Raw genomic sequence first — 19,152 nt, forward strand, 5'->3', positions numbered from 1 at the left:
CATCTTACAGCCTTTAGACACTGATGAACCCAAAGTTTTTGCTCTTTTCAATGCATGCAGTTAAGGAGCAAGAAAGTGATTTGAAAACTACCTTCTGCTTAGCACTGCCACAATTCTTTCCTAAAGCATGCCCTGGCCAGCAGTGCAGTTCAGACAGCAGGAGTATTAAAATCCTTTCTGGTAAGAAGTTGCCAATGATGCTGGTGTGTATATGCCCTTGGAGTGCCCAGGCTGTCAGCTGCAGCAGCTGCTGCTTCATTCATTATACATGAGGAGTCACAAGCAGCATGAAGCACTGAAATTAATCCTGACAGAGTCATGAATAAAATGCAAGTATATCTTGAGAAAGAAACATTTGCAAGGGAATTAGAAAATAAAAAAAAAAAAAAGAAAAAAAAAAGGAAGAAAAAAGAGGCAAAAAAAGGGAAAGTTGATCAATTCTAGGAATGTGGGAGAAGAGTGAAGCAGTACAGTCTGGAGAGTAAACACCCGAGTCTTCTTGCTTCATTTCATGCCACTGGGAAGCAGGCTCTAGGACTGCTAGCACACACCTCAGTGCTGCAGCTGCCTGGAAATATAGACACAGCAGCTCAAAAAAAAAAAAAAAACCCAACCCCAAAACAATAACAAAACCCCCATGTGTGCCTAGAGAGTTTTAAACCCAAATGAATTGTGGGACTAGCCTTGAGGACCACGGAATAAGACTTGCTTTATGTGTGGGTTTGGCAGAAGAGGGAAAAACTGGCATCTATTTGCCTTTTAGCCATGACTCAGTGCCTAGTTAAAAAATATTAGCAGTTTGGGTTGGAGTTTAAGACAAGCTATCGCCTGTCTGTTTCTGGTTACTACCTCTTTCAACAGGCGGTGATCATAGGAATGCTCCCAGGCTATTTGCCCAGTAAACCAGGCCAATTAAATCACCTTTTGTAAAACCAGGTAATCCAGCTGGTAGGCTGTTACCTTCCTGAGCAGCTCAGACTACGTTGCAAACATTCATCTGACTCCGTTCACACTGCCTCATATCCAGCAAGTTGCTTCGACTCTCCCTGCCTCAGATTACCTGGTTTTACAATCCATCAAGTGATATTCATCTGCTTCACTAGGGAATGAGGAAGAATTATATGATCCTGGATCCTTGATAAAAAGCTGTTCTCTAGATACAAAGACTAACTATAACATTGAATTTTCACAGCTTCTTTCATCCCCTGTGGTTTGAAAACTGCAGGTCAAATATTGCTCTCAGCTACGCCCAGGCAATTCCAACCAATTTCAGTTGCAGGCAGGGCAAAAATCTGCATATGCAGGGCTCAATCTAACATCACTGCAAATTGTGTATGTATGTACGTGGAGGGCATGGGGGTTGCACACAACAGCCACTCTCCAACAGCAATAGTACCTACCCAGCAGGGTGCAGGAGAGAGAAATGAAGAATCATTTTCCCAGTGGAAACTACAGGAAGAATTTTAAGCAGGCAGAATGGAATTTCCTGAAACGGAATCATACATTATACCCATCACACCATTCCATATAAAAATTTAAAGCACAATTTGCAACTGAGGAAGCTGAGGTGAATTTCTGAGTTTCAATAACTTGGTTCCTCCTCTTTAGCACAGTGCTGATGATGAAAGGCAGATTAACCAGCATGGAGAAGCAGTACCACCGTCTCCATGCCCTGATCTTGAGGGAGAAGTTGGGACGTGTGTTCTGCCTATTTCTGAGAGGACCTCAGCTACAGATCTTCCATCATATTCTTTGTACTGCTTTCACCCAACACAGCTTATTATCTATACCTTACTGGTCCATATATGTTGCTATACCACAGTCCTTAGCTCCCTTTATAGCATGGCACCTGGATGCCTCAAAATCCTTAAAGCTCTTCTCCTTCCAATTAATCCCTCCTGAGACACAGCTGACAATTTTAAAGGAAAGAACTGAGGCTCAGAAAAACAGGGTAGGATTAATCTCACCTAATGTTAGAAGTCAGAAATGTAGGTGTCTACACTGAAGCTAGGAAACAGGCTTTTCCCTAAGAGTTATTAGACAAAAAGAGGTGCCTATAGGGCTGAAAAGTGTCTGGTTTAGGAGGGAATTAATCATTCACTGGAAGTGTCTGCTTTCCTTCTTTGGCTGTAAAGAAAGATTAGATAATTGCCCTGTTACTTAGACCCATGCAGTCCAAACAGAAATCCATAGTGGAATAGGGAATTGAAACCACATGTAATTCATACACAGATTTCTTAGCTAGCAAGCCATGACCCTATTCCTGAAAGAGTTATTAAAACAAAACAAACCCTTCAAAAATATAGTCCTGCTAGGAAAATTGCCTTCAGCCCTTCCCAGATGTTGTGTCCCATGAGTGAATAGGTAATTCTGTGTTAGCTCCCACCACATTTTCAAAGAAACAATGGGCCCTGCAGCGCGTTGCTGTGGCAGAGGAGCTTTGCCTCCAATGCTTCAGTAGACAAACTTTACATGTTAAAATGATAAGCCTGAATCACAGAGAATTTCCATCTGACTAAACAGGGGAATGGGGCTAGATTGATGAGTGCCTACAGACTTGTGGGTCACTAGTGCTTATCATCATATGACAGATGAGAGAGGAATTTATTTTACTTGTAACACATACCTACTTATTAAATAAACAGACACAACAATAATCAAACCCTCAATATTAGTTGACTGTTGCACTAGTGACCAAAGAAGGAAAATTGCCTACACACAACTTCAGGATGGAGAAAAGTAAAAGTTTAGAGGGGACCCAACCTTCCAGTACCTACAAGAAAGTAATAGAGAAGACAGCGTCAGGCTCTTTCCTAAGGAGCAGAATGGGACAACAAAAAAGATGGTCATAAATTGAATCAGGGGAGATTCAGGCCATATAGAAGAAGAAATTTTTTCACAGTGAGGGCAGTCAAGCTTTAGAGCAGTCTTCATCCTTGGAATTTCTCAAGACCGGACTGGATAAAGCTCTGATCAAGCTGGTCTGACCTCACAGCTGACCCCATTTTGAGCAGGAGGTCAGTCTAGACACCTCCTGACCTCCCTTCCAAACTATATTATTCTAAGATTGTATGATAAAGACATTGATTATGGACCACTTCCCATCCCCTAACAAGGCATTCAGAGAGTAAATAACATGATTCTTATTGAAACTTTATGTGGAGTGAATAGATCTATCAGAGCAGCCAGTAACCAGCCCTGCTCAGTCCTCTGTGCGAAGTGTGCAACAAAGACAGCAGAGAGTAGAAATTCAACATTATATTTTGCAGTCTCTAGCTCCTTTAGCAGACTGAAAGTTTGAGCAGCCAGAGTAATGAAAACTAGCTTGAGAAATCTTTGCAGCACATGAAAGACCAAAGAGGTGGCTGGTGTGATAATAAAGGTAGTGGCTGTGACTTTTGTCCCCGGTGCCTCAATCTGCAGACAGCAGTTTGCATCAGAGGGATCTGGCCTTAACTTTCCACAGAGAAAGCTAGCAGCGGGGATATTTCTGTTCTCTGAGTCAGCTTAATTAACTTTACAAAGCACTTTCAAGAAAAGAACTTTACTTTCCTTGTATGGAACAATGACCCACCTTGTAGTATATATATTAAAAAAAAAAAAAAAAAAAAAAATCAGTAGTGAATTCACTGAACAGCCGGAATTTTAATTCTTTTGGACCTACCTAGATATTGCATGTTCCAGAAATCACCCAAGGTTTCTTTTGGTGTTTTTAACTCACAGTAGTTCCTGAAGGGAAGGAAATAATCTGTTTTTCTTTTGTGTATCACTTTGTTTTCATGGGAAATTACAGGAACCACTTGGCTTGAAAAAGTGAAACAAGCTATGTCAGCATTTGATATGGAGCTGGATTACTCAACCATAGTGTCACTGAGCCTGAGTCCCTGGTGTCTTTTACTCTTGCCTAGTCCAATTAGGCACAGACATACTTCTCTTGTACCTGCAAAACAGCTGCAAAAAGCATTGAATGCATCCTGCTCTAGAGATGGCTTTGCATTCCTACTCCTTCCTGTTTCATTAAGTTTTTTTTAAAATTGAGGCTTAAATCACTTGGCTGACCAGCAGAACATCTGCAGGAAATGCAGAAGGCACATTCACATCTCATGGTTTGTTTTTTTGGTTTGGTTGGATCTCTTTTAATTGGAAAAGAGATCTACATCATACTCTTTCTCAAGTTGTGCCTCGCAGCTTGTAAGAAGGAAAAGTCCAGCAGAGAATACTCTGCAAAGCTGAAGGGCAAGTCATAAAGCCATTGAAATGTAAAATTACAAAGCAGTATAAATAGGCTCTTTGGAGGAAAATAGGTCTTCCCTGTTATAGTGAGCATGAATAAACAATAAAAGTTCATGTCAATAAGGAAAACACTAAAGAAGGTCTTTCTTCTTCAATTGCAAAGCTTTAATTGGGAGACAGTGGTGCACAGGCAGAGAATTAACCTTGCTAGGCTCTTTGGATGTGTTAATCTTCTATGGGATTTATCACCACCTTTTTTTTCCCCCTAAAATAATGGATATGGTATCTTGTTTAATAATGTCCATTTGATCCTGGCAAATGCAGGAATAGGGAAGGTAGTTTTACTTTTTCAAGACCACATAAAGACACTTGGAAGAGCAGGAGTTCTGTCATGTCAACTTCTGTTAAAGATGCAGGTTGTCGACCAAGTTTGGAAACATCAGCACTTCTATACCGTGTTTCTTAGGAGCACCTTAAATTTTCCAATTATTCAACTTCAGATAAATCATCTGCTGATCTTAGAAGAGATTTAAGAGTTCATACTCAAGCAATGCACAGCTGAAACAAATCAGCACAAAAAAAGTTTAGCCTCTGACACATTGCTTCAGATTTCCAAATGGTACAAACTAGCAGAATTACTATGGAGTTATGTTGGTTACACATATGACTGCAACCTTCAGCTTTTGGGAAGAAAAATTAAATCTAAAACTTTATTTTTCTTCATTTATTTTTGGTTATCAAAAATGAATATTTTTTCAGCAAATAAATTGGATGGGAAAGCAATCATTTCATTGTCCAAAAAAGATTGTATTTTGAACCTGCTTTTTCTGACAAAAAAGAAAGACAATTAAAACATTTTAAAAGACAGTGAGTACTTTCAATACAATTTCCACCCAATTATAAACTTGTTTTTTATTCGAATTATTATAGCCACTTCATTTTAAACTAGAATAGAGGAATATTGTGAACACATATGTCCTGGTTTCAGCTGGGATAGAGCTAACTGTCTTCCTAGTAGCTGGTGCAGTGCTATGTTTTGAGTTCAGTATGTGAAGAATGTTGATAACACTGATGTTTTCAGTTGTTGCTCAGTATTGGTTAGACTATAGTCAAGGATTTTTCAGCTTCTCATGCCCAGCCAGGGCACAAGAAGTTGGCACAGGACACAACCAAGGCACCTGACCCAAACTGGCCAACGGTGTATTCCATACCATGGGACGTCCCATCTAGTTTAGGAACTGGGAAGTGGGGGGGGTGGGGAATCGCCACTCGGGGACTGGTGGGGTGTCGGTCGGCGGGTGGTGAGCTATTGCCCTGTGCATCATTTGTACATTCCAATCCTTTTATTACTACTGTTGTCATTTTATTAGTGTTATCATTATCATTATTAGTTTCTTCTCTTCTGTTCTATTAAACCGTTCTTATCTCAACCCAGGAGTTTTACTTTTTTTCCCAATTTCCTCCCCCATCCCACTGGATGGGGGAAGTGAGTGAGCGGCTGCGTGGTACTTAGTTGCTGGCTGGGGTTAAACCACGACAACATATCTCCAAAATAAAAGAAGAAACTAGGACTAAGCAAAATTTCACATAAAACCAGTCTGAGTCATCAAGAATGTGGAAGCTGCCTCCTGTGAGGAGAATCTGAGAAGAAAAGAATGAAGAAAAAAGATTCAAGAAAGCCTTTGAATGATGATGAGAAGAGCCAGTAATACAATGCCATATAAAATCTTAATTATTTTTTGTTTAGAATTTCTTTTAATGCACAACAGTATTCTCAGAATGCAGGCCATGCATACACAGGGAAAAACAAACAAACAAACATACATATCCTGGAAAACAATAGTTTATAAATAACTGTTCAGGCTATGACCAATAAGCAACTCAGATTTGAGCTCCCAAAATGGTGCATGGTGGTGAAGACTAATGGGTAGTGCAGTTTGATCCCCTGTTATTAAAGGAAAATAATGGAATAAAGAAATCTGAAAAAAAACAAATTTATTTCTCCTTGTTCAAGCTCATTTCATTGCATATTTCTGGACAGTTAAGCATTCTAGATCTCCTTAGTTGGATATGGCATTATGTCATTAATTTAAGATTTTAGCTACATCAGTGAGTTTCATTCTTCAAAATGCCCTGGTTTCTAGTGAAATCTAATGCTGTACTCAGGAGTGATTGCATTTTGCTTTCAAAAGGAGGTATAAATACTTTTGCTATTCTTTCCCATCAGCTCCTACTTCCTCAGTAAAATACAGAGAGATTTAGATATAATGCTCTCGCCAAGTTTTAAGTTTAAAAAGAAACAATTGTTGCTGGTGATTAGTAAAAGAGTGAATTTTTTTTTTTATGCTATCTGCAAACTATGCTAGGGTAGACTCCTACAGGCTTTATCTAACCATAAAGCTTATCTTCTTCCTTTTTTTTTTTTTTTAAATGAAAGAAATAAAGAAATCTGGGATTCACGTGTCTGACAGCTTCACTTCAGCAACGATAGACACAGTTTACTCAATCTGAAATTTCATCAGCTGAGGGTGAAAAATGTTAATTGACTACAAATGCTGAGAGAGAAACACTTTCAAGTTCTTTAGAAGCCTTGAGTGGATAAACAGCCACCACAGGTTAGCTCCCATAAACCAGGGTTCCTCCTCACCACCACCGTCATTGTCTGAATTTCTTCAGTTGGAAGAAAAAGCACATAGAATATAAGATATTTCTGAGGATAATAACGAAAAATACAGCTTGTGAGACAGAGCATGAGGTCAAACTTAAAGCTGTAATGAAAAGATGCAATTTTCTCTGCTCATTACATCTCTTTTCATGAATGGGCTTTATTCTCTGTTCTCATTTTTGTATTTATTTTTTCTCTCCACTTAGCATCATTCTTAGTACTGAAAATTCAAAACTCAGTAATCCACAGAATTTTTTTGATCAATGCAATCACCTTTGACACAGATTTTTTCAGGACTGAAATAGTTTGACTAGTTCCCTAGCTATCAACTTCCCTCCCCACCTGCAGAGGCTTACTGGGATCTCAGACCTCCACCCATCCCTTTCCACTCTGTCCTTAGAGAGAAAACTTTCCTCTGACAACTTACCATGTTACTATCATGCCTCACCTGTCTTCTAGTCTTTTAAGAGATCAGCTCAGTAGTCAGCAAAAATGAAGTACAATGCAATTAAATAAGGTTGTAACCACACTACAGCTAGAAGAGATATGGCTGTTCTCATGCAATCATATGAGCTGGGTTTAACTGAGCCAGACTGATTTATAGGTACAGAAAGAACAGGAAAATGATGTCCAATTTCCCTTTCCACCCCACAACCACTGTCTGGAGTAGCTGGGATACTTATCTGACTGGAAAAGAAGGACATGGGCTTTTACGCAGTTGTAGGTCTGACAAAGCTGATGGACACCTGAAAATCCTGGACCAACAATGACTGCATACTAAGGTTGATCTGCAAAGTCAGTATGAAAGATGTGCTGCCCCTAAACTCTACCAGAAGACCCATACTTGGATGGTTTCTGTGGTATAATAGCCTCATCCTGAGACACTTTGAAGAACTGAATTACTAATTAGTTGGATGTTGCCTTCAGCCACAAAGCATGGCCCTCTTGCCTGTTAACAAACCTAGGATGCAGACTGAGCTCACCATGAAGGTAAGAACACAACTTTTGGGTAAACTTTGGAATTTTGGCACCTTTTCTCCCATTCTAGCTAGGATCTGATGTGCAAGCTTGTTCACACTTAAGTGCTACTAACTTTGGTAACGTATACCCGTTCCTAAACACAGCAGCCTGGACCATAAATGACATTGTAAAGAACTGGACAAGAACAGCAAATTAATATACCTTTTTGCTTTGCAGAAGATAGTGGGAATTCAAAGGCAAAAGAATTACCTCAGTGGTTACATGGGAGTGGTTGGGAGCATTTTCTCTAATTCAGTGAGCTATTTTCCCTCAGTCTCCACACAACCTGTCCCTTAGAGAAGTTGAGAAGATGAAATTGCAGTCCTCTTGCCTTTGGGAGGGCTTGGACATGGCTGCCAGGGAGAGAGCTGTGCCGTTATGGATGCTTCCCTCTCCTGCTCCAAGGCTTCAGACTGGGAGTGTTAATTAAGGGAAATTGAGACCTCACAGTTCTCCCCCTCTGCGTAGTTTGGTGGGAGCAGAGAGGTAAGGGAAGGGAGTGTGGGGATGCTGGTAAAACACGGCCAGATCCTTGGCCCAGCCTGGGCTGTTCTTAGCAGGGCAGCTATCAGCAGCTCCAGCTCTCTGGTACGAGGCAGGTTACTGCCCTGGGGACGTGCTGAGGGCTATTGCTCCTTCCCATTAGTGCATACAACCCTGTCAGGTCACCCACCCCAGGGAGCAGTTTTGCATTTTTGCCATTGAAACATGGACTGCGTCCATGGGGAGGGGCAGCAGGGGATCCGTCCCTCAAGGCAGGAAGCCACTGAGCTCTGCTGACCAGCTTCACATGGTTCACATGGGAAGCATATAAAAGCAGAGTTCAAAAGTGCCTTAAGAATTTGGCTTGTTACAAGACATGGCATTTTCATTACTACAGATGCTTTGAAAACCTCCCCTCAGGCCCTGGGATTGCTCCTACCTTACGTCCAGCAGAGGCTGACATGAAGGCATCCATAGCACTGATCCTGTGCTATACCTAAACACTAGGAAAAACAGAAGAGGAAAGAAGGCAGAAAGAAATCCTGACCCATGTTGTGTCTACCTAATTGGAGGTCTTACAGAACATTTACACGTTGTTGCCTTCTCATAGGGTAAATCCATGAACATTTATTGAGCCAACACAGAGGTTTCTGCTTTGGGTATTAATCCTTAACTAACAGCTTATCACTAAGAAGGAGTCCTCTATGCAGTAAGAAGACAGATCAGATGCTGGCTCCAGTTAACATTGCTGTCACTTTACAAATGTACATCTCTAAACTAGCTCAGGATGTAGCCCATCATCTGGATTCAAAGAAAGACACATAGAGATGTGAATGTGGGGCAGTACACTCCCTGCCCCTCCATCCCACCAGCAGGAAACAAAACTTCTCCAGGAAGAGAGAAGGGGAAGGAAACCCTGGAAGCCACAGGCTGAAATTTGAACTGGTCAGTCGAGATGTGCCGGGTACACCGAGGTGACCCTCCTGGCCAACAGGATTAAATGACCACAGGTCAGATTCGACAGGGGTATAAACAGGGTCCCGCTGGAGGACACGTTGGCAGTCCTCCTCGGAGCAGTGGGTCAGCAGTCAGGGACTCCCCCTCAGGTCAGGCACCGCCTGAGGTAACTCCTCGAGAGAGAGACCCCTCAGCTTTTAGGTGAGTGATATGCGCATTTTGAGCCATCACTTTAAACCTTGGGGATTCTTAAGTCGGCCGTGTAGTATTAATTCTCTTTACATCATTGAGCCTGTGGTTTTATAAGATGTTACCAGACTTCTAACTAACTTTTGCTGAAGAATAAAACTGAGTTTTAACACCTGCTGGATTTGGTTAGTTGTGCATCCATAACAGCCCGTAGAAATTATTAAGTGATCCAGGCACTCCTTAGGGAATTTAATTTAAGTCTTACACATTGTATAACTGAGATGGGAAGCAGATGCCTAACAATAGATGTGTATTCTAATACCATCTGCTCAGACTGAATCCCCATAATAAACTGTATCTGCCCACATGTCATGCATTTCTGCAGTTTCAGCCTTTCCGAGGCTCCTTCTCCAGGTTGAAAGAATAAATCCCTGTCATGTTCACCCAAAGCAAAGCATTAGGCCATCAGCCATCTGTTGTTTATTTGTGAGGTTATCTTAGCTCTGCTGAGCCTCAGCATCCTGGCACACCATGTAACTCAACCACATACCACTTCTCCCTCTTCTCATAGCAAGATATTAAAAAAGGCCCTATTAAATCAAATCAGCCCAAATATCTAAAAGAAGAAGGTGAGTCTCAAATGTTCTTTTACAGTACAGAGTCAACAAGACATTTTATTTCACTCAGGCTAGAACAATTGATTATTTTTAAAATATCCTTACCAAGGTGTAACAACTGTGAAAGGAACTATCCCCTCAGTTTTCAAAACAGCACACAAGCTCCTTCATTTCCTGCAGAAACACACAGTACTGCAAACTGTTTAGAAGTGTATTTTCCTTTCTTTTTCTAATGAGTCTCTATTTCTGACAGAGGGCTTGATCACAGCACTTAACCCCTTGATCTGTACAGCTGCTTACCCTCTCCAAAACAGGCAAGGGTAATTGAGGTCTGTAGGTATTCATAATGTACACTACAGAGTAAATGCTATTGAACAGCTTTGACCAACACATTGTATCTTATACCCATAACAGGCCAGCTAGGCTCAACCATTAACACCATGCTCACTCTAATGATGGAGGAGTTGGTGGACCCACCTTTGGACAAGATGATGGTGGACCCTAGGTATTCAAGCTGGTCCTTCTGTTAGCTGGACAAGGTAGGACAAGGTAGGATGCTCCTTGGTTTCTATGGAGTCTTTTAATGTCAAGAGTTTTGATAGCCCTAGATTAGTTTGCTAATCAACAACTAGGAAGCAATTGGGATTAACAGGAATCAGGTTTCTACACATATCTTTTACATGATGGCTGCAGGAATTCAAAATGTTTATACTAGATTTTTTTCTGGTTTTTTTCCACTGATCAAAAAAAGCAAGTCCCTTGTTTCTTTCTACTTCACGTGCACCTAAATAAGCAGTACCCCTCTAGCCACACATTATAAAGCACTAGAAAATTTTCAGTGACAAGAAGTCAAGGTGGATGCTAAGACTTCCCCCTCACATCATTACTCCTGAGCATTTCTTTACTGACACTGCTGTTTGTGGAAGGGACTCCTCCGTGCTGTACACAGACCAGTTGCTCCAATCAGCCCCATAGAGTTCAGATTTATAGCACTGCCAGATTTACACCACCTCCATTTTCTTTGTCTTCACTTCTTCCCTGTTCCCCATGGTAGTCAGTGTAAAGCATGGGGACACGGAGGGTGGAAGCATCAGAAAGGCTGTGCTGGACAGCCACTGGTAGTCACCCTGCTGATAGAGCATGGATAGTGCTGCAGCCACAGGGTAAGGAGCTAAATGTGAGCAACTCCTGTTTTGAGTCCTTAAGCAAAATCATCAGTACCAAAAAGAGTTTTCCCACGCAAAATAGCTTCTACCGCTACGAAACGCTAACCATCCATGAGTAAAATACTTCACTTGCTCTCCACAGCCCTCAGTGCAAGGCCTAACTTGTCAGGCTTAGATCTGATCTCCACCGAGCTTGCATATCTGCATTTAGCCTTTCTGTGCCAACTCTTTGAGGGATAGATCCCTTTCTTGTGTGCACTGCAAACACCTCTGAGTCCTTTGGATAAGAATTGCAAAGCACCATTTTCAAACACTTTTGGCTCCAGTTATTCAGCATGTGTCTGACTTTGGCTACGGTGAATTTTTTCTTGATGATCATCAGATAATTCACAGACATCTCCTCTGTGGCCCACAGCTGTTGCTCCTACCTGTTATGAGCTTGTTTTGCAGTGCTACCCTGGTAAACGTTCCTCACACACTCTATTCATGTTAGGAGTAGAATGGGGCTGTCCTAGCGAGATGACAGGCTGCATGATAAGCCATGGCTGTTATGAAAAGCAAAGGTGGAGCTTGGGGACAGGAAAGGAGCTCATATCCATTCTTTACCTGAAAAGATTTCATGAGTTTTGAAGCTAGCAGCTCCCTTAACTTGTAGAAGTAGAGCAAGCAGTGCATGGCTGAAAGAAACTCTTTAGTTAACCCATGAATCACAACACAGGAGTCATCATAAACCCTGGGGCTTGGTGCCTGCTGCTCAGCAGCTCATACGGTTGTCCTCCCTGCAGTCATCTGTTACACAGCTATCATGCCCAGTTCACTGGGCCAAATTTGGATCATGAGGTGCTAAAAGTAGTTTTGACCCTATCATCAATCCTCAATAGCTACTATCCAAAACTAAACTCTGCATCATGAATGTTAAGCCCCAGAAAGAGGACAACTTCGGTGCTCTTAACTAAAAGTAGAAAACCCTGAGTGACACAGCTAATTTTCCTCAAAAATGTCAAGACAATCTCACCCATTCCCCCTTGCCTTTTGCTGCCCTGTACTCTAATAGTGCTGGATAATGAGGACTGAAGGGTTTTATATCTTTTGCAGCAGGGAACAAGAGAAGTTGTGAGCCATTCTGACACCCTGCCAGGAGCAGTTGTGTGGTGTGCTCCTTGCTCGGGAGCACAGCATTCACGCATTGTGTTGCGATGCCAGTGTCATAATGTTGCGACACTGCAAATTGCTCTGCTCTCCTCACACACGTTTTCATTATGGAGATGCTCTCACCTTTTCCACCTGGTAAAAATGGATGGGAATGTCTCAAACTGCTGAGAAAAGGAAGGAATAGGAAGGAAAATGTGCTTCCCTGAGGCTAGAGAAAGACAAGAACAAGTAACTACAACAAACCATGACGTAAAGTCAAATGGCAGTTCTCTAGAAGACAGAGCAGACAGGCTAGTATATTGACTGTATAGGGAAAGTTGATTAGAGGAGGCAACTCGCAGTAAACTGAAAACAATATACCGTAAGTCAAGGTTATTTTAATTTTGTATTCAAGTGACCAAAGATTTTTGGCTTATTTGTTGTTAGATTTCATCTGAGAAATTTTAATGATAGATCCATTAACAAAAGTGTCTAGGGAGATTTGGCAAGTAAAGCAGCAATAAGTAAAAGGATTTTTTATGACCTAATGTTATTGTTTCACATCCAAAAAAGAACAGAACAGAGAAAATATGGTTTGTGTTGAAACAACAGCAGAAGGAAAACCTGTGAAAACAGGAAATCATCTCTAAACTGAATGCTTCTCATTCCAGTTCTTTGGACTACGTGAAACACAAAGCTTTTATAATTCACAAATATGACAGCAATTTTATTTTGTGCATTTTTGTGCGTTGTTTTTTTGGTGGTTTTTTTTTAGTTGGTTGGTTGTTGGTTTCTTCTTTTTTTTTTTTTTTAAGAAAAGTGTCTGACTTCTTAAGGAGTATGATAGTGGATTCAAGTAACACAACAGGAATGCACCTATTTTCTTTGCAAATTTAGCTGAGTACATTATTGTTGAAATTATGTCACTTCCTGATTTTTTTTTCCTAAAAAACCCCATGTATGTAATACAAAGAAGATAAATTTGCTGCATATTGAATACACACGTCCTAATTCTGAGTGGTTTTTAGACCTCTCAACCATATTGCCTCCTTATATTTCATGCCAGACTTTTAGAGCTTTTCTAGTTTTCCAGGAATGTTAGAGTACATACCAATAATTATAGCAGTACTTGCCTGAATTAGAGTCCAAAGCTTTGATGTTAAAAAGCTAGTTAACATGCTTGAAATTTTCATCATAATTAAATCATACTGACCTGAAATGCTAGTTGGTTTTGTAGGCTTTAATTCTTTGTGAATTTCAGAAACAGGTTAGCATAATTTATATTAAGATATCGGTCTACACCAACCTCCCAGCAGTCTGTGGAGCAATTTGAGATTTGCAGCACGTTAACAGGGGTTCTAAGATGGTTTATTGTTTAAGTTAAATATTTAAGCTGAAATTAAGATTTTCTAGATGAAAAAGATGAGCTAGATCATCAGGTAAGAAAATATTTTAGGATGTAAGTGGGAACCTGGGGAAAAAAAAAAAGACGAGGCAAACTTCAGTCAAGATGCACAGTCTCTTGTGTAACAGATTCTCATTTACTTTCAAAACCTGCAAAGAGCTGTCAATCACCTGTACCACAGATATTTGTAAAAACATTTGTGAACACGGTTGAAACACCCTGCCATTCATTGAGGAAACACCACTGACCATAAACTGTTATTTGAGTTAATAATAATGCTAATACATCTGAACAGCTTCTTTCATTCTCAAGCCTTTAGATCTTATCAAATGCATAAACCTTGTAAACTGTCTCAGCCTCCTGGGGATGAATGAAAACCCCTATTCTGCTATAAATTGTACCACAGATGCAGACCCAGGTCTTCAGCAACAAAGCCAAAAGGCTGGAGCTAAGTGAACCATTCTGCCATCATTCAGTTAAACACAATCTCTACTAATTGTTATGGCAGACAGTTACTAGAAAGAGCTAGTCTTGGTATAGATTACTGTTAAATGTAAGTTTTATCTAAACAGATGTCAAGTAGATGTACAAGACACCTGGTCCCTAGGTATGCACATCATCCTTTAGAAGGAAATCTGAGTAAATGTGCAGGAAAGGAACTCCAGTTCATTTAGAGAGATTGCCTACCTTTGATAACTGTGAAGCAGGATTGGGGAAAAGAGAAAGTTTCCCCAGTGCAGGCACAGGCACATAAGCCACAAAAGCAGCACTGCAGGTTTGGAGGGTTGATTTCTTTACTTCTGATTGTAAGGATTTATTTATTTTTTTTTTCCTAAAATTCAACACACTGTCTGAAATTGTCTTCCTCGGGCTCCTTGTTATTTAGAGATGCATATAGATAGACAGAATGCATCTCCAAAATGTTTATGTTGTTGAATATGCCAAGGAAAATATTTTTTCTGGACCAAAAAAATCTAACCATAATGTTGCTATGTATTAATCTTACCAATAGTCTAACCATCCATATAGCATAATTTCCATTGGGAATAAAATAAATCAGAAAGCAGCAAACAAAAATGCCAGATCCACTATTCATTCACAAATACTGCAAGTCAGCTCTATTATTTGCAGCAACTTGTTCATTGTTCACAGTTTTTACACTCCTAATGAAAGTTTCCTCAATGTTAACAGAAATTAAGTATTTGTTAAGGCTTACCTCTCATTATACCCATTTCAAGCAATTGAGAGAGGAAATCAGGTGACCATTTGCACAATAAAGTATTACAAATACTACCTGAAGGGACCTTAGATAAAACAGAAGCTGAAAGTTATTCCTTGGTATTTTTTCAAGGAGCAGTTCTGGGAGTCAGCATCTTGAAAGACTGCCAGGATTTTATGATGAACATGACAATGATGAAGTTTAGACTGTGAATAAGGACACAGCATTGGCTCTGCCATGTTAAAACACAAAATTCTGCAGTCCTTCTGCCACCTACTTCATAGGGCTAAATGTCACCTATATTAATTTGAAAAAAAGCCTAAATTTACAACAAATATGGCTCAGAATGAGTATATGAATAAAACTGTTGATGATAATATTATTTGGAGGAAGCCTTTCATATCTCAGTAACAGATTATGAACGACATCTAATAATCTAGTTTTGCACCTCTCTCTTCTGCACAGTTCTGTGTTCCAGCATTAAAATTCCAGAGCTATACTGCTTTGATGCAATCCTACACAGTAGAGTAGGATGCTGTGTTCAGTATAAGCTATTTATATTAAGAGCCAATAAATCTCCCCTTTGATTTCATACTCTGGGGGCTCATGACTGGGGTGCAGCCAACCCCTAGGAAAAGGGGTTTGTACTTAGCTTATCTCAGCCTACTGTAATGTAAAGTGAGCAAATGGCACATACCCTCACAGCTGGAGACCAGTCTAGACCCCTGACTTCCCAAACAAGGCTGGGGACATAATTCATTAAAAACAAGGAGACCTTACTGTGCACTGCTATGTTCTGCAAACATCAGATAGCAATTGTGCCGTCAGTCATAGCAGTCATAGCAGACATCCAGAATTTTTGTGAAGACAAAGACTGAAGAATGTGAAAGACACTACGTCAAAGCTGGGGAATGCAATTTTTAAGAACATAATAATCTTTCTACTTTCAAGAAAATAACATAAATTTGAGAACAAGTGCATATACTCATCCTGGATTCCAGCCATGAAACACAGACAACCTGCTTCACAACTTTTACACGTCAATGGGAAAACTCCCAGTGACTTCAGCAGGCTTTAGAAAAGAATAATCAGAATACCTGACTTAACAAAATACTGCTGGGACATTTGCATTTTCTGATAAGGAAACTTATAATGTCAAAGTAGTGTTCAGAGGGAAAATAACATCCTCATTGACTTCCCTCTGTTAGTTTGGAACCACATCTCTTAACAGTCAGATACATACCTTCACTGATTTCTCAGTGCCACAAAGAAGCCCCTTAAGTATAAACACAATATACATACTTATCTATCCACAGTCATGTTCAGAGGTTGTGTGACATCACTACTGAGACAAAAATGTTATGTGACTTGCTTTTAAAATCCATACCTGTCTGTTTAACAGCAAGGTATATCACAGTCCTTCAGATCTCAGAATAGAAAGTGTTTATTTAGCCAAGAGAATACAATATGAACAAGTGAGGAAAGACAGAAGAAATTAAATTAATTCATTAATAAGAAAAAAGTGACACTTGGCATAGTGAAAAGCGTGCCATCCGCTAGTTGTTTCATATGTTTGTTGTGTTCTCTGTTAAAAAAATAAGAGCAATAAAGGTAAAGGGGGCTTTGGAAGGAGGCCTTTCTTCATGATGCAAAATACTAGGAATAGAGAAAAGCCTCCTCACAGATTCCTGCTCTGCATAGCTCTTCCCCCCACCCCATCTTGCCACTCTCTCTGCCTTCCTCAGCCTTTCTTTTGAGCTCTGAGCATGTTTCCCAGCCTTTTTCTGTCAATCACCGTTGTCAGAAAGCAGCTGCACAGAAGTGTCCGCAGAATTATTCTATGCTGAAAAAACACCAGCTAATGTATCTGAAATCTGCAGGAATATTGCTGGCAAGGAAACATCCCAGTGACTGCCTGCCTGGTATTCCACCTCCTAAGGCAGGTGGTTTGGTGGGACACTGCAGAGCTTGCAGCCTGGCTGCTGATACAGTGAGAGCTGGGCAGACCCAGAAGTCTTCCCCTCAGTTGAAATGAAAGTCAGTTTGGATTGATTTTGATATTTTTGGCTCTGGGGGGCATGGCATTTGACCTGCAAGTATGTCCACCTTCTAGTTTCTTTTCTGGTTAAGGGGCTTATTGAAGAAAGAAGTCATAGTGTGACTAGGGATAAACTGAGGTAAAAGAGAGTGTTATAACGATGGGAAATCTGCCAACTGAATGTACTACGTGATCTAAGGGTATTGCTGGAGATATGCTTTCTCCAAACAACACAGTTGGTTAGGAAAGTCCTCTCTCTGACTACACACCTGTGATCCACCTTACTGGGATGCCCACTGTGAAACTGGAGTGTCCCAAAGAAACATGAGTAGAGAAAGAAACAGGCTAGTGTATGCCTCATTTAAGGATCATGCTGTCTGGAGAGTTTAACTGCCATCAGAGAGACAGGGACTCCAATGAGGAGCAGGGTTTGTGAAGGGGAAAAGCTAATGACTGCATATGGCTTTAGTTTTAGGTAAACTGAATTATCTCCAGCCGTAAACTCCCTCCAGCAATACTTTTCCTGCTGCTGCCCCTAGAACAACTCCTTACTTGTCTTTTATGTTTGAAAACATAAATCACAAACAATGAATTGATAAACATCTCAAACCTGGCATCTTTAGCCCAGCTATCAGAGCATTCAAAAATCATGCAAGAGATAAGTCTAAACTGCCCCCCCTCAGTCACCTCTTAGTGACTCATTATTGGGTCTGTGTGTAGGGATGGAGGTGTCCTCCCTCAGTGTTGTGTCATTAGAAAAATCTAAGTGGCCTGGACAATTCTGAGTCTTCTACCCCAGACAGTTTCAGGGGAAACACCAAGCCTTTCAAACAGTAATGATGAGGTTGAACATAAGCCCAAAGCTGTAATTCTTGCTGACATACTGAAACAAATCAACTCAACTCAAAAATACAATACATGGTCTGAGAAACTGTGTTCCAGGCTGAAATTTGGCATGTAAAGGTCTCAGCCCAGGAGAAAAAAATACATTACCCACTCTTTGAAAAACAACAAGGATTGGCATTTCCTATTCTGAATGAGTAGGAAACAAGTTAATCTAAATTTAGTAAGTCTTGACTGGTTTGTGGGGTTTTGGGGTTTTGGGTGGGTTTTTTGTTGTTTTTTTAAAATATAATTTGATATTCATAAAAATTATTAATATATTTGATTAAAAATATACAGCTGTATGAAACAGCATTATAAGGTGTAACTGATTTCTGAGGAAGGGCCCCCACAAAAACTACATTTAATTTAATTGTCTAGAGACTGGATGAGGGTCTCCAGTCAGTGCCAAGTCTCAGGAGCATAATCAGAGAACAATTCTCATTATATTTGGTTTCAGAGATTAAGTGGGATTTATGGAATGCCTAGACCTTGTGGCTGGACTCTCTGCAGATTCCACTGTACAGAGGAAATAGTGGGAAATAAGACAGAGAACATAAAATATGCTTACAGGTAGATTAAAAGTTTAAAACACATCAGCAAGAGTAACTTTGTGGGGAAAAGGGATGATGCTGTGGGGTTGGTGTGAATCCACATGTAGTTAAATCTATAAATTAACAGAAGGAAAAGTATCATAACAATGAGGAATAAGAGACAGCAGAGCAGTACCTCACAGAAAAGGATGATGGCAACCATTTTGTCTTGACTTGACACTGCACTGGGTACAGAGCTGGAGAAGAAGATTACTGGACTCACAGGTAGGGCCATAAGAAATTATTATGACCATGTACCCATGCAGAAGAAAGGATGGAGTAAACCCTACACTGTGTTTCTGCTCTTGGTGCTGTAGGTTTCTGTGGGAGAGAGAGAACATTACTCCCAGGAAAAAACTTGTCAACCATCTTTCCTAGGATGAGAGGGTGGCAACACATCAACCACAGTGGCTTTTCCAAGATTCTGATTTCTCTGATGAGCTATCAAAAAAGACAAAATCATTCTGAACACTTGGTTGGGAAAAAAGAGATATGATTTAACCTCAGAAAATGACACCACACATGTAACTACTAACCACAAGAGTGCTGATCAC

The 19,152-nt window shown here is 40.4% G+C and overlaps 1 protein-coding gene across 3 annotated transcripts in view; it reads right to left on the reverse strand.

Annotated features, from left to right (window-relative positions):
• The window catches only part of LRFN2 (leucine rich repeat and fibronectin type III domain containing 2), a 170,572-nt gene that overhangs the window by 90,402 nt on the left and 61,018 nt on the right, over window positions 1-19,152 (reverse strand). The window lies entirely within an intron of this gene.

The sequence above is a fragment of the Accipiter gentilis genome, chromosome 30, assembly GCF_929443795.1.
Source record: "Accipiter gentilis chromosome 30, bAccGen1.1, whole genome shotgun sequence".
NCBI lineage: Eukaryota > Metazoa > Chordata > Aves > Accipitriformes > Accipitridae > Astur > Astur gentilis.